Below are 14,578 nucleotides of genomic sequence, written 5' to 3'. Positions count from 1 at the left end.
TCCCCAACCGCCGTAGGCATGCCAAAAAGAGTCAGCCAGTCATGGAAAACGCTCTCAAAGCGGACCACCAGAACAAATTCTCTGTTCTTGCAACGCATGATAAGCAAGATCATCCCAGTTCTGAACCCCCACTCAATCCCTCTTCGCCCTCTTCCTCCCTCCTTCACTCAGACCCCTTGCAGCCCTCTGACCCTGTTCCATCGAATCCCAATCCAAACCCTTCTGTGGAGAAAGGAAAATCGGTGTCAAGTCTCAGTCCCTTCTCATTCTCTCAAGAGAAGCCCACATTGGATAATAAGCAGCAAGACTATGATATGGAAACCGATGCTACCCTGGCTCTCAGTCTTCAGCAAGAAGCGGATGAGGAAGTACTAGGAGAAACCATTGTCATGGAAGAAGATCAGGCGGATGTTAATATAGATGGATTAGACATCTTCACACTTGAAACGGCATGCAAACAGAAAGAATACAACTCTATTCAACCCTGGCAAATAGACAAGCTGGAAGGAGTCTTAGCCAAGGCGCAGCATAATAAAAGCCTTGGCATACAGGGAGGCAGCCTTTGGGACGGAAAAAAGGTACTCAAAGATCTCAAGAAACGAGGAAGAAAGACAGACCTTCAACGTACCATAGCAATAGGTGAAATACTTATGGAGTCGGGGCGATTCCCTAAGTTGACAAAGTTCTACAAACCCAAATCTCAGTTTACATGAAGTTAATATCCTGGAATGTGAGAGGACTCAACAGCCCCTCAAAACATAGAATGATCAAAAACTTGATTCAACAAGAAAAACCAACCATAGTTTTTCTGCAAGAAACAAAAAGCAGCACTGATGCTATTGAACGAATTCGCGGCAAAGTCTGGGCAGGAAGCAGAGCCATCTCTGTAGACGCCTCTGGAGCCTCAGGTGGTTTAGCTATTTTATGGAACCCGCAGATCATCACACTATATGACTTCCACGCCACCCTCCATCTTATTCAAGCCTCCTTCCACCTCGTTGGCACTGGAATCCATGGTCATCTCACAAATGTATATTTTCCTCAAATCATTCAGCAAAAACTAGAACTGCTGGAAACGATCTCTATCCTCAATGAAAATAGGCAATTCCCGCTATGGATTGGGGGCGGCGACTTCAACATAATAACTTCCATGGCAGAGAAGCAGGGAGGCAGAATCAGGCTCGACAGTGACAGTGAAGGCCTCAAAGAATTCATTCAAAACAATCAACTTATGGACATACCAACCTCTAATGGAATTTTCACCTGGACTAACAAGCGACGAGGTATTCACCACATTGCCTCCAGGCTTGACAGATTCCTTCTCTCTGACAATGCAATCCATCTGGGAGGGGATTTCAATGCTTCCATCATCCCCCAAAGCGGCTCTGATCACTGGCCAATTTTGCTACAATGGACCAGACCAGGTAACCGATGCAACAGACCCTTCAGATTCGAAGCATTCTGGCTAACAAATACCACTTTCAAGAAGGTAGTCAGCGATGCATGGGCAACTTACATTCCGCCAGAGGGAGCCAAAATGTATCAATTCCAACAAAAGTTGAAAAATCTGAAATATGTCCTCAAAGTGTGGAATCGAACAAATTTTGGTAACATTCAGGAGCAGCGCTCACAATTGGAACAGCAAATGCGCAAGCTCCAACAAACTCTCATTCTTCAAGGCAGATCAGAAGAACAAGCTCAACAGGAACAGGTACTCTGGAACCAAATCGAGGAACGCAGGAAGCAAGAGGAAATACTCTGGCGGCAAAAATCTAGAATCAACTGGCTCAAAGAGGGGGAGAAGAATACAAAATTCTTCCACAAGGCCACAATTCAAAGGCGAATGCACAATAATATCGCGTTCATCAACAACCAACAAGGTGAAAGAATTGAGGAACATGAGGACATGGAAAAGGAATTCACAGGGTATTTCAAGGAAATTTTAACGGAACCCATTGAGAACAGGGATGCAGCAATCAGAGCCATCACGCAGCATATTCCAAGCATCATAACTGAGGATCACAACAACAGATTACTCCAGCCCACGACCTTGCAAGAAGTTGAAGAAGCCATGGCTCAACTCAAAGACGGAAAAGCGCCTGGACCTGATGGCTTTACAGCCAATTTCTTCCATGAATTCTGGGACCTCATCAAAAATGAAGTTTGGGACCTTGTTGAAGAATCCAGAAGTATGCACTGGATCCTCCCGGCCCTCAATACCACCTTCCTAGCTCTGGTTCCCAAAGGCGAAGAACCCAACAGGCCAGAAAACTTCAGACCAATCGCATTATGCAATGTTATATACAAGCTAATCTCAAAGGTCATTGCAAATAGGCTCAAACCTCTCTTACCCTTACTCATATCTCCGGAACAAACAGGATATGTGGAAGGACGGCAGATCATGGATGGAATCATACTATCAAATGAGGTAATACACTCCTTAAAGATTCTTAAGAAACCAGGTATGATCCTCAAACTCGACCTCTCCAAAGCTTTTGATAAGCTTAGTTGGAATTTTATTCATAAAATGCTTTTAGCCTTTGGTTTCAGTGCAACCTGGACCAGGTGGATTATGAATCTCATTACCTCTCCCAGCTTCTCTGTTCTTTTGAATGGCTCTCCCTCTTCCCCCTTTCGACCCTCCCGCGGCATTAGACAAGGGGATCCTCTCTCTCCTTTTCTCTTTGTTCTAATGGCAGAGGGTCTCAGCAGACTTCTCAAATCAGCTATTGCCTCCCAAGAGCTTAAAGGTATTTCTATCCATGGTCTCAATCCTCTGTCCCATCAGCAGTTCGTTGATGACACCATGCTATTCGGTCATCCATCCTCGAAAGAAGCCTCTGTGTTTAAGTCTCTCCTCTCCCTTTACTCTGATGCCTCCGGCACCTCCATCAATGCCTCGAAGTCTCAACTCTTCTTTTTTAACACCCCCCCCTCCACGCAAAGGAATATTGCCAGAATCCTGGGATTCACCATCTCCCATTTGCCATCTAAATACCTTGGAGCTCCCCTCTCAGACTCAGCTATCAAACATGCTTCATGGCGGTCTCTCCTTGATAGGCTGGAATCAAAACTCTCATCGTGGACCTTTCGTGCTCTCAACATGGCAGGCAGATTGGTCCTGATCAAGTCTGTCCTTCAAGCAATGCCGCTGTACCTCTTCTCCACCTTGGCAGCTCCAAAATGGGTCCTTAAAGCCATTCGTAACCTTCAGCGCAACTTCCTATGGGGCTCCACTGGTAGGAATCGAAAATGGGCTCTCGTTAATTGGAAAGAAGTGTGCAAAAGCAAAACAGATGGAGGACTAGGGCTTCGAGATCCACTTCAAAGTAACAACACTATGGGAGCCCGAATGTGGTGGAACTGGATCTCCAAGCCTCATTCACCTTGGGCACGTTTATGGCAAGCAAAATATGCTCTGGGAAGTCAATGGCACGATCTCATCAGAATTAACTCCACAGCCCAAGGCTCACCAATCTGGAATGCTGCAAAGATACACAGCTGCTTCATTCAGGAACACAGTTTCTGGGAAATCCACTCAGGCACGTCAGCCAAGTTCTGGGAGGATTCGTGGCAGCAGCTCCCTAAACTTGCAAATCTATTCCAAATGCCACTCTGGCAATCTTATATGCAGCAAGAAAACCTCATTCAGGTTCAACAGTTCTGGCAACAAACACAGCATCATGGGTACCAACTATGGAAACCCGCAAGCAGCTGGCAAAGGGACTGGGAAGGTGAAACATACTCAGAAATGGATCAGGAACTCTCTCATCGCAGAATCCGCCACTCCAACCAGCAAGATAAGCTCAGATGGGGACATACGCACAAAGGCACATTCACCACTAAAGAAGCACATCAGCTGCGCTATTCAAATACCCAAGCAGATCAAGATCAAATTTGGGCACGAGTTTGGCTACCAGGGCTATGGCCTAAAATTTCAACCTTCCTATGGCTGCTCAGTAAAAAGCGCATTCTTACTTGGGATAATTTGATAAAACGGGGATTCATTGGGCCTTCTAGATGCCCGAATTGCAATCTCCACGCTGAGACAATCAGCCATTTAATGGAGACATGTCCGTTAGCAAAGCAACTTTGGGAGAAAGTGGAGAAATGCAATAAAAGAACAGCACCTAGGGGCGAGGATGTAACGGAAAATATCAGGAACTGGGACAAGAACCCATTCAAAAGCCAACTTCTCAATACTTTATGGGGTCTAATTCCAGGCTTTTTGTACTGGCTTCTCTGGAAAGAGCGCAACTCTCGAATCTTCAACAACACCTCCCGGACAATAGACGCTCTGTGGCTTATCTACAAAAGAAATATCCAGGAAACCTTAGCCATAAGAACCTGGTATGACACAGACATGCCAGAAGTGCAACAAGAGAGGGATATTTTTAAAGAATGGAATCTTGACCTTTCAGCCTTTGCAAAGGTCATTACCCGTCCCCCTCGCAGCTCCACCTCCCCGTCCTCCTGGTCCCCACCAGCTTTCAACTCTTTCAAGCTCAATTTTGATGGGGCAGCTAAAGGTAATCCCGGTCCGGCAGGATTCGGAGGAATCATCAGGAGTCATACAGGAGCACTTCTGCATATCTATTATGGCTCATTAGGCAAAGACACCAACAATGTAGCGGAGATGGAAGGACTTTGGCAAGGGATCTGTTTAGCAGAGCAAAAACACTTCTTCCCTCTTGAGGTGGAGGGCGACTCTCTCATCCTAATCACTGCAGCCAAGAAAATTCAGGCAGGGGCGACAGCGGTCAAATTAGCAACCAGCTGGAGACTACTGAGCAGGTTGGAATCCCTGGAGGCGAAGCTTAAGAATCCACATAGCATTACCTTCCAGCATGTGCGAAGAACAGCAAATCAGGTAGCCGACAGAATGGCTAACCAAGGTGTTTCTCAGACTTCACCATACTTTTCCGGCTCCTTGGACATGGTTGAGGATGAACAACTCAAAAAGGACTGCATCGCCTTGGTGCAAAAGGACCTCTCCCTCCCGGATGCGGGTGGTTATACGGCATAGCAGGTTTGTGGCTCGTCATAAGGGCATGTGTCCGCCCGGACGAGCCACGTACACCAGAAGGATTCGCATTAGTTGTAGCAGCATGTAGCATTTAAGAACGCAGGTAATGGTTCATGGCAGACGAGCCCCTTCAGCATTAACTACACGTCTTGGTAACTGGAACATGGCGCTTCAAAGCCACAGCTTCTCGGACATTCTCCCGCAATTCGCGTTTGCTCATGCTCTGGTCCTGAGGGAGGTGGTGGTGGCTCACTGTGTTGGCTCCTGTTCGGGTTCTGAGAGCGGATGTGGAGGTTCTGAGGCAGCGAGGGGGTATTCCTTCAATTCGAGCAATTCGGGGAAGTATGACATCCCTGTCATTCACCCGCAGTCTGGTATAAGGATTGGGAACTCGGCGGTGGTGTATACCTGCTACCCGCAGTCTGGTATAAGGATTGGGAGTCTGGTTCCGAGGGAGGCTACGCAAGAGTATACCTGCTACCCGCCCAATTCAAGGATGCAGCGAGAGCGCCAACGAGGGATCAGTAGGCGCGGGAGTTATAGAGGCAGGGCCTCGTCTCAGAGGCAAGCCCCCTCCCCCTCCTCTTCAATCGAGGTCTCTTCTGAACGCAGACGTACCAGGGGAAGGGCTATGGGCAGAGGAAGAGCAGCGGAACACCAAGAACGGATGGAATGTGGGCACTCTGAGCATCCAATGGTAAGATACCGCATTCCATGTACACTGTCAAATTCCACTTTCTTTGTAACGGTTTCGGTGGAGCACTGCAGCAATCCTCGGGGTCAAGAAGAGGCTCCTCATGCCAGCCCTCTGCGGATTCCTGGGTTGGCTCCCACAATTGATACGCAACTTCCCGCCATTGACATGCTGCGCCCTGTTCAAGATAGCTTCTCCCCAGATCCTGGGGCAGGCACAAGTGAACCTATGCTGCGCAACGTTCCCACCGAACCGGACATCCACCAGCCTCCCAGATGCAAAATGGAGAACGACCCGCACACCACAGATGATGAATAGTTCGCCCAGCATTTCGCTATAGGTTTCTAAGCAAGGAATTTTTTCACTGTCTGCTCTCACCGCTATCTTATATGTGTCTGTTCTATGTCATTATATAATTCTGTCCTTCTCTGTTACAGTGTCGGCTATCTATAGTTGTGTCAGACTCCATGTGTTTCAGTCTCGGCCAAATATGTATGTCGGTCTCATGAATGTCGATTTGGTTCAAGTGTCAGTCTTTTGTAATTCTGGAGATGATTATTCCTGAGCTTACTGTCAGTCCTACGACACGAATCACAGGGCTTCGGCTCTGTTGTAATACTGTTGATGTAATTTTTGTTTTTTTGTAATATAATAGCTTAGTCTTATTCAGAAAAAAAAAATATTAATGTTACTTTAATATTGAAGGCTTCTATGATTCATTATTCAAGAAAAAGATTTCCAAAAAAATCACATTGACAATTTAGGGTCGAACTTCTATTGAGGTTCCGGACAAAGATGAAAATCAAGATCCAACACATCAAATATTTAGAGCAAAGATGCAACGATTAAAGAATCTTACCGTTGCATCATCACGACAAAGATGGAGAGCAAAATCCAACATATTGTTGGAAGTAATGCTTCCATGACTTCCAAGTTGCCCCAAATTGTATTGTGTGAGTTCCCAGGTTAATAGGTGTACTAGCTATTTTTAGTAATCTAGATCTACCATTCTCGGATCTAGAAAGATTGTGCATTCTTATATATGTAATGTCGGTGAGATCAATAAGACATACTGTGTTTGCTATTGTGTTTAATGGGTCTTTTTGCTTTCTCTCTATTTTCTAATATGGTATCATGTCTTTTTGCTTTCTCTCTATTTTCTAATATGGTATCATAACCTATTTTGGCTTGACTCTTTCACAGGAGGGCCAAGAAAATGTGAGAAAGCCTCAATGTTATTATTTCTGTACATATTAGTATAAAAGTGTGCCAATTTATGATGTGGTAGAAAAAATAGTTGTCTTTTGTGTTCCTGGGTGTAGATCTATAGTTCTATTTTATTTTATTTATGTTTATAAGTGGTGTTGCAATTAGAACGTCTGCAGAACTTTTGGTTGCTTGTTATAGATTTGGCCAGGACGTGTCCCTACAGAAGATCTGTGAATTCACTTATATTTTGCAGATCAGGACCTTGCATGTTGTGAAAGTCGTGGAAGTGACCACTGCTCAGCCCATTTCTGCGTGATTCGTAAAAGTGACAGATTTCGCTCGCAGTGATTCGCTGGAATCTTACTGTGCAATTTCAACATACTCCCTTATCATTATTCAAATCGATGGGGAGGCGTCACTGTGGGAGTTTAATCCAAATTGGCAGGGTGTAGATCTGTTATATTTACAAGGTCGATCAATCTCAGATTGTGCATGTAGAGTGGTGATTAGCCTCTTGATTCTTGCGGCATATAGTTGTGGATCATTTGATTTATTTGGCCGAGCCAGGGGTGGTGTGGAATACGACAAGATTGATTTAAAAACTTTATTCCTTAGATATTGTTTTAAAGACAAACGCATGAATTGGGCAATTTTTTTTTGATTTGTGAAACCCTTATTTATTTTTTTACCTTTATTTTAAGGTTATTTTAATAATTGGTTTGAGATATATTTGATTGGTGTGAGGAGTTTTAATTTATACGTAAAAAAAGAGTAATTGTGGGTATAAATTTTAATGTGAAAAGAAGTTGTTGGTAAGAATCAAATGATGCAGAACTGCAAAGAAAATGCCAACCATAACACAGTGATGTGACCCGTGGTGTTTTGGGAGCATTATTCATAGGTAATTCTTAATAAAGTCAAGCTGGTGTGACCTGCTCTGCTCCGGGAGCTTCACTATAGGTTGTTTTATAAGGTCAAGTTGTAGAATTTTTTGCTGAAGACATTCTGTATATAGAATGCTATCCTAGATAACGCTGCTGAGGGTCGTGGATTCGTAGATAGTGGCAATTCCATAGGATGGTTCAGTGTGGAGACTGACCCGTTGTGCTCCGTGAGGTTGAGAAGCGTCCATTCTGCAAAGTTCATCAACAACGGTCAGAGGCAGTTACGTTTTAAATGGAGGTCAAGTGACAATTCGAAGATGTGGTGGTGAAAGAGTGGTGTTTGCAATATTTCAGAGTGGATGTGGGTGTTGATGATGACCATATCAAACAAATCTGAAAAAGATTTATTTATTGTTATAATATGGGTTTTTTATATTTTCTACATGTAAGCATGAAGGGAGGGTGTTGGAAGTAATGTTTCAATGACTTCCAAATTGTCATAAGTTGTATTGTGTGAGTTCCTAGGTTAATAGGTGTACTAGCTATTTTTAATAATCTAGATCCACCATTCTCGGATCTAGAAAGATGATGTATTCCTATATATGTAATGTTTGTGAGATCAATAAAACATACTCTGTTTGGTGTTGTGTTTAATGGGTCTCTTTGCTTTCTCTCTACTTTCTAATACACATGAAATATTTAGAGCAAAGATGCAACGATTAAGAATCTTAGCATCATCAAGACAAAAATGGAGAGCAAGATCCAACACATCAAATAGGTTAAAGAATCTTACGGTTGCATATTTGATATAAATATTTGATGTGTTGGATTTCAAGAGATAGTTGCCAATGTGATTTTTACGAAAGATTTTTTTTTAATTTTAAGATATTTAAATAAATATATATTTATAAGAAATATTTTTATATTTTATATTAAAAATAAAGAAATTATGATAATAAAATTTAAAAGATATCTTTATTAAATTTTTTGTGAGTGATGGAAATTTATTTGAAATTTTAGAATATTGTAAAATGTTTAGTAATTTAAAAAAATATTTAAATTTAAAATGAATTAACCCGATATTGTTTATGTATAAAAATAAAACTTGATAAAAAGATTAACATTTGTTTATTTTTTTTCAAGAACAAATATATTTAATCGACAAAAACATAAATACATATATTCCTAGCAGGAAAATTATATCTAAAACAGATTGCAGTAACCAAAACATGAATACATTTATTCTAATCATAAGAAAATTATACCCACCAAAAACTCAAGTAACAAAAAAAAACAGTAACATGAAGGTAGTATTTCCTTCCAAATTTTGGCTGTAGAACTTGGATCGAGCTTCCGAACATTACATACAAATCATTCCGAACCAAACATATATAGCGCTTCTTGATATTACACACAAATTATGACAATGCCACACATATATAGTCCCACGGTTAAAAAGTGCATCTGGCCCGAGCATTTAAGAAAACATACTAAAAAACTGAAATATGATTGTAACGATGAAATCGAGATGATGTTCTTAATCAGCGTGATGATCGTTGAAGGCACTTATGTGCGTCATGCAGTAGAAGCGCCAAAGAGCTTAAGCAAGCCGTAGGTTAGCAGCATGGCCATCCATCCTCCTATCAACACTCTCAAACATCCCTTCACCATGGGAGACCGGCCATAGTAAGCTCCCACTGCGCCAAACAACGCAAGTGCCACGCTGGACGCTACTCCCATCGTAACAACTCTGATAACGTAATCGGTAATAAACGCTGCAGAGAGTAAAGGTACAGCTCCTCCCACACAAAACGCCACGGCCGATGCACATGCTGCCTGGAATGGGTTGGGGAGTTGCTCATCCTCATCATCATTTTTACAAATTAAAACTTCAGGAAGTGGCGTAGATACAGCCAGGCTTGCTGTTGTAACCCTAGTGGGAGAAGGAAAGAGGGAATTGCTAGAGATCTGTTCAAGCAGCGCAGTTGACTTCTGGGGAGTATTCGGCTTTTTTGCCCTTACTTGTGCGTCGCGTTGGGTGTACACCGAAACGAATTCGCCAATCGCCATACTGCAGGCCCCGGCCACCAGTGCTGCTAGCCCTGATACGACCATGACCTTTGCATCTGATTTTACTGCTCCAACTCCCATCATTAACGACGCAATTGACACCAATCCATCGTTAGCTCCCAGCACAGCTGCCCGAAGCCATTGCCCTCTTTGCTCGTAATTATCTCTACTTTCATCTTCTTTCACTTTCTCTTTCGTAATTTCTGGTATCGCAATGCTTACATCATGTTGTTCAGAGCATGGGGATGCCTCTGTAACCGTGGCTTCTTTTGTTATAAAGTTCGTTCCCATTGTAGCCATTTGGCTCTGAAGATGATCAGAGGAAACGAAGCTGGAATTAGAAAGTAGGGAAGAAGAAATGAGTTGAAAATGTGCGGCAGAGGATCCCAGAGGCGCGTGTTCTCCACGCTCAGAGGCGCGTGTTCTCCACGCTCAGGAAAGTGTGTTTATGTACTTTTCCTTTCCTAATTGTGACGGCCATTACCATACACTGCTTACCACCTTTTCCATGGGTGCCTTTCATACAACAGTATACAATACGCTGAGATAGGTGGACTAATACGTTTTTTAATATTTATGGATTGGTGTGTGATCAGCGTGAACGTGGACCATTTTGGCTTTATCTTCTAAGTGGGATGCGGCTTGGACAACCAATTAGCTTTCTTATCATGGTTAAATCATCATTTTGAAAGAATTTGCTATTTTCTATTACGTGTATTATGAATGATTAAGTAACAATGTGAAGACGACATTTTACTCCATCTCTTTTTCAACGATTTTTTTTTAATTCTTTTGTAATTGAAGTTAGTTTCATTTTAATGAAAATTTTTAATCTATTATTTTTATTAAGTTTTAAAAGTTCATTTTACAACCTAGTGTGATGTGTAATTATGTTTGTCTGTCATAAAAATTGGATAAGCAAACAAAAAAAATTTAAAAAAAATAAAAATAAAATAACTATACAAAACATTTGAATAGTATAAGTTTATAAAGAAATTAGATTTTTTAGACTTATATTAGCTCTGTATTTAAAATAGATCTATACTAGTGTTGATATAACTCAGAGGAAAATTCTTAATCCCACTACTTTATTCTTTAGATCAAAGTGTGAGGAAAATTCTTAATCCCAATACTTTATTCTTTAGATCAAATTGTGAACTAACTTTTTGTTTATTTGTTTGTTAAAATTTGATTGTTCTAAATTTTGATAGAATTTGATTGTTTTATGTTTTTTGTTTTGCGTTAAAATTTAATAGTTTCACGTTTTTTCTCTCTTTAAAATCTGGAAAATAAATTAAGTTATTTTTAAATTTTCAATGGTTTTAGATTATTGCATTTTCATTATCATTTGATAATATAACTTTGTTTGAATTATTAATTTTTATTATTTAAAACAAATTTTAAATTTTAAAAACATTTAATAAATATGAATTTACCCACTCAAATATATTTAACCTAATTAAATTTAACAACTCTATATATATATATATATATATATAATTTTTGTTTTTTATAAATAGTTATCAATTAAATTAATTATACTTTTTTCTAGAAAACTATTTGCTTTTCTTTTTTGGATTCAAGTTCTTCAATCTTTCATTTTGTTTAGAGTTTTGAAAGATTTAATTCCATATTTATTTAAATTTAGAGTTTTGAAACATTTGTTTCAATTTTCATTTAAATTTAAATGACAATTAATTATTTAATAATTTATATTATTTTAAAGTGATTTGCTAATTAAATTATTAGTAATCTATTCATATAAAGTAAATGAGTGGTAAATATTTATCAACTATCAAAACACTTACTCATCGGATATTAAAAAAAACAATCATAAAAATTAACTAAATTATTATTATTGATGATAAAAATAATTAATATATAAATTAAATGATTTTAAAAGAACATATAACATGATTCTTAATCATAGAGATTCAACCCTAAGTTAAGAGTATTCTACAATATCTTTTGGGGGTTAAAACCTTACCATCCACCTAATAATTATTGATAATTAAATTAAAATTTAATTCCAAAATAGCCTTAAGTTTATTCACATAATAAACTTTCACTACCCATCATTTTCTAAAAATTAATACATCAATTACAACTTTACCCACTATTTACAACTTTATTCCTTCTTCATTGCTTCTTAATCATATAAAAAAAAAAATCACAAGTTTCCTTTCACATTAACATTATTAATTTTATACATTTTGTATATATTTTATATATCTTGCATGCTTCTAGATATAGAATTTTTTTTAGAATGACATTATGGAAGATCCCAAATAGTACTCCACATTTTGTGGATGATAGCCGAGGAAAACCATCACTCTTGATTAGCTCCAAAGTTGTCGAAGAGAATAGAACCCATGATCAATAGACCAGACAAACAATCAATCTTGATTACAGATCTTAACCCCAAAGAATCAAACCTATATTCAACAATTTTAAAAAACTTCATATTTAACTTTCACCACTTAAACTAACCCTTAAAACTAAATATAATAAATATATAATTAAATACATGAAATATATAATTAAATACACAAAATGTTTAAACTATACAATGCAATGCATAATTAAATATACAAAATCTTTAAACCATACCCACATTATATAAATTATATATTCAAATTGGAGTTGTTAGACTATGTATCATTACCTTTTATTTTATTTTTGAAACGTTACAACACACGGTAATGTTTCATAACCTTTTCTACACGTGGAGGCGACGTCCAATAGGAGGAAAGCTGAGAGATAGTGCGTGTGGTGGGCACGAGGTGCGTTCCCCACAATCTATAAATTTCAAACTAAAAGACGACATCGGCACGCGCACCAAAATAATGAGTATAAGGAAAAAGAAAAAGCAGCGGGCATGCGGAGTTCTCGTGTCAACCTCGTGTCTCATCGGATAATGGTACCGCCACTTGCAATTAAAGAAAAACGGTGGTCACAATTTGATGTGCTGTTAATTAGTAAATTTGAGAAGCTTATATGATCTCGAAGATCCCAGCTTCCATTTCGGGAAATCAGGATAATTATTTTAAAATTAGCATTTTTGTCGTAAGAGAATTTGAAAGTATGAAGGTTGTTATAAGATAGGTTTGCTAAGGTATTGTTGCACACACAATTATACACAAATATATATTTTTAATTATGATAAGTGGTAATTTATTCGAATTACAAATATATTTTTTTAATTATGATAAGGGGTAATTTATTCGAATGGATATTTATGTTGGTAAATATTTTTTTAGTTCAACCAATTAAATTGATGGATTTTTGTTTTCTTTGATGAATTATTTTTGACCACATGGTCACTGACATGGAATTGATTTTTCTTTTCAACTTCTTCCACGTTACCACGACCTAATTGTTGTTAGTCCTTCTCTTCACCTATTTGCTTTGTGGAAGCCATTCCCTCATAAGGCATCTTCAAGATCTATTTGCTGAAAACACCACTAAAGATACCAATGTTTCCGCCCTTGACAAAGATTCCAACATAGAACACCAATCAACACGGAGGATTGGAACCTTTATGGGTTGTGTCGAACCCCATATGCGCTTTAGCTTTAAAAATTCGATCGCCCATTACCCCTTTGCAAATAGTAATGCTTATATTCTTCATAGTTTTTCTACTTTCTAACGCATACCACCAACTCAGAAGAATTAAATCTTCATCGCCTCGTATCCTCTTCAAGTTCACACATCCTTGTTCCCAACTCCTCTAAAGATACCAATGTTTCCATGCTTGGCAGCTCGTCTAACTCAGAGCACTCGCGAACACATAGGAGTCAAAGGTTTGTGGTTGGGTCAATCCCAATATGTTTTTCAGCTTCACACAACCCTCCATACAATTCCTTCCAAGATACCAACGTTTATATGCTGTGAAGATCTTCGAACTTAGAGAACCAGTCAACATGCATGAGTTGAAGGTTTATGCTCTGTGCTAACCCCTGTACGCTCTTCAGCTTCACACGTTCATCCGTCGACAACTCCTCAATACCCAATTGCAACTGTGTATTCTCAACAATGTTTGCTCCACTTGCAAGCATTACAAGATACATTGTCAGAACCAAATTTCTCATGGGGAGTAAGTTGGATTGCATACATGGTACCTTGGATCTCTAGGCCTCTTGCTCTTTCGAAATTTTCTTTCAATTACTGTGTTTGCAGTGATGGAGGCGAGGGCATGTGCTTTCATGTGACCTCCAAAATTTCTTCTTAATATGAAACAAGGGATTCAATTCTGTGAATTCTTGTTGTGACTGGTATCATAAGACATTTAGCAGCCATGTGTAAATAGTTGGTTGCAAGTTTAATATTAATTTGACATCACTATACCTAAAGGTTATATTGTATGGGGTTAAATTTTATGATAATTGTGATGTTGATCTAGAAATTGATGTTGTCTGTGAAATGGAAATGGATATGCGAGAAACAACCCTTGGAAATGACAATCTTACTCTCTGGGAATAGATAGAAAAATTAGAGGACATGCTACAACAATTGTTGAAAATAAGAGTGCATAATTGTCACATGGATGATGAATGAGTAGTAACAAATAGAGATCTTCAGAAAATAATAATAGCTTACATTTTCAGTTAAAGGGAAGGAGCGAGGTCTTTTTGGAAGCTTTCTTTAGATAATACTGGAATCTGTGATGGCTTGATGAGAGCAGCTAGAGGAGAA

General features: G+C 39.2%; 1 pseudogene; it reads right to left on the bottom strand.

Moving 5' to 3' along the window:
- Positions 1–9,090: 9,090 nt before the first annotated feature.
- Positions 9,091–10,273, bottom strand: LOC149154602 (vacuolar iron transporter homolog 3 pseudogene; annotated as a pseudogene).
- Between the last annotated feature and the right edge of the window lie 4,305 nt (positions 10,274–14,578).

This window comes from Pinus tabuliformis, chromosome 9 (genome assembly GCF_031772625.1).
Source record: "Pinus tabuliformis cultivar Carrire ecotype Pingquan chromosome 9, CPIR1, whole genome shotgun sequence".
NCBI lineage: Eukaryota > Viridiplantae > Streptophyta > Pinopsida > Pinales > Pinaceae > Pinus > Pinus tabuliformis.
The sequence above is the reverse complement of the archived record's forward strand: the minus strand, read 5'-3'. Positions and strand labels throughout refer to the sequence as shown.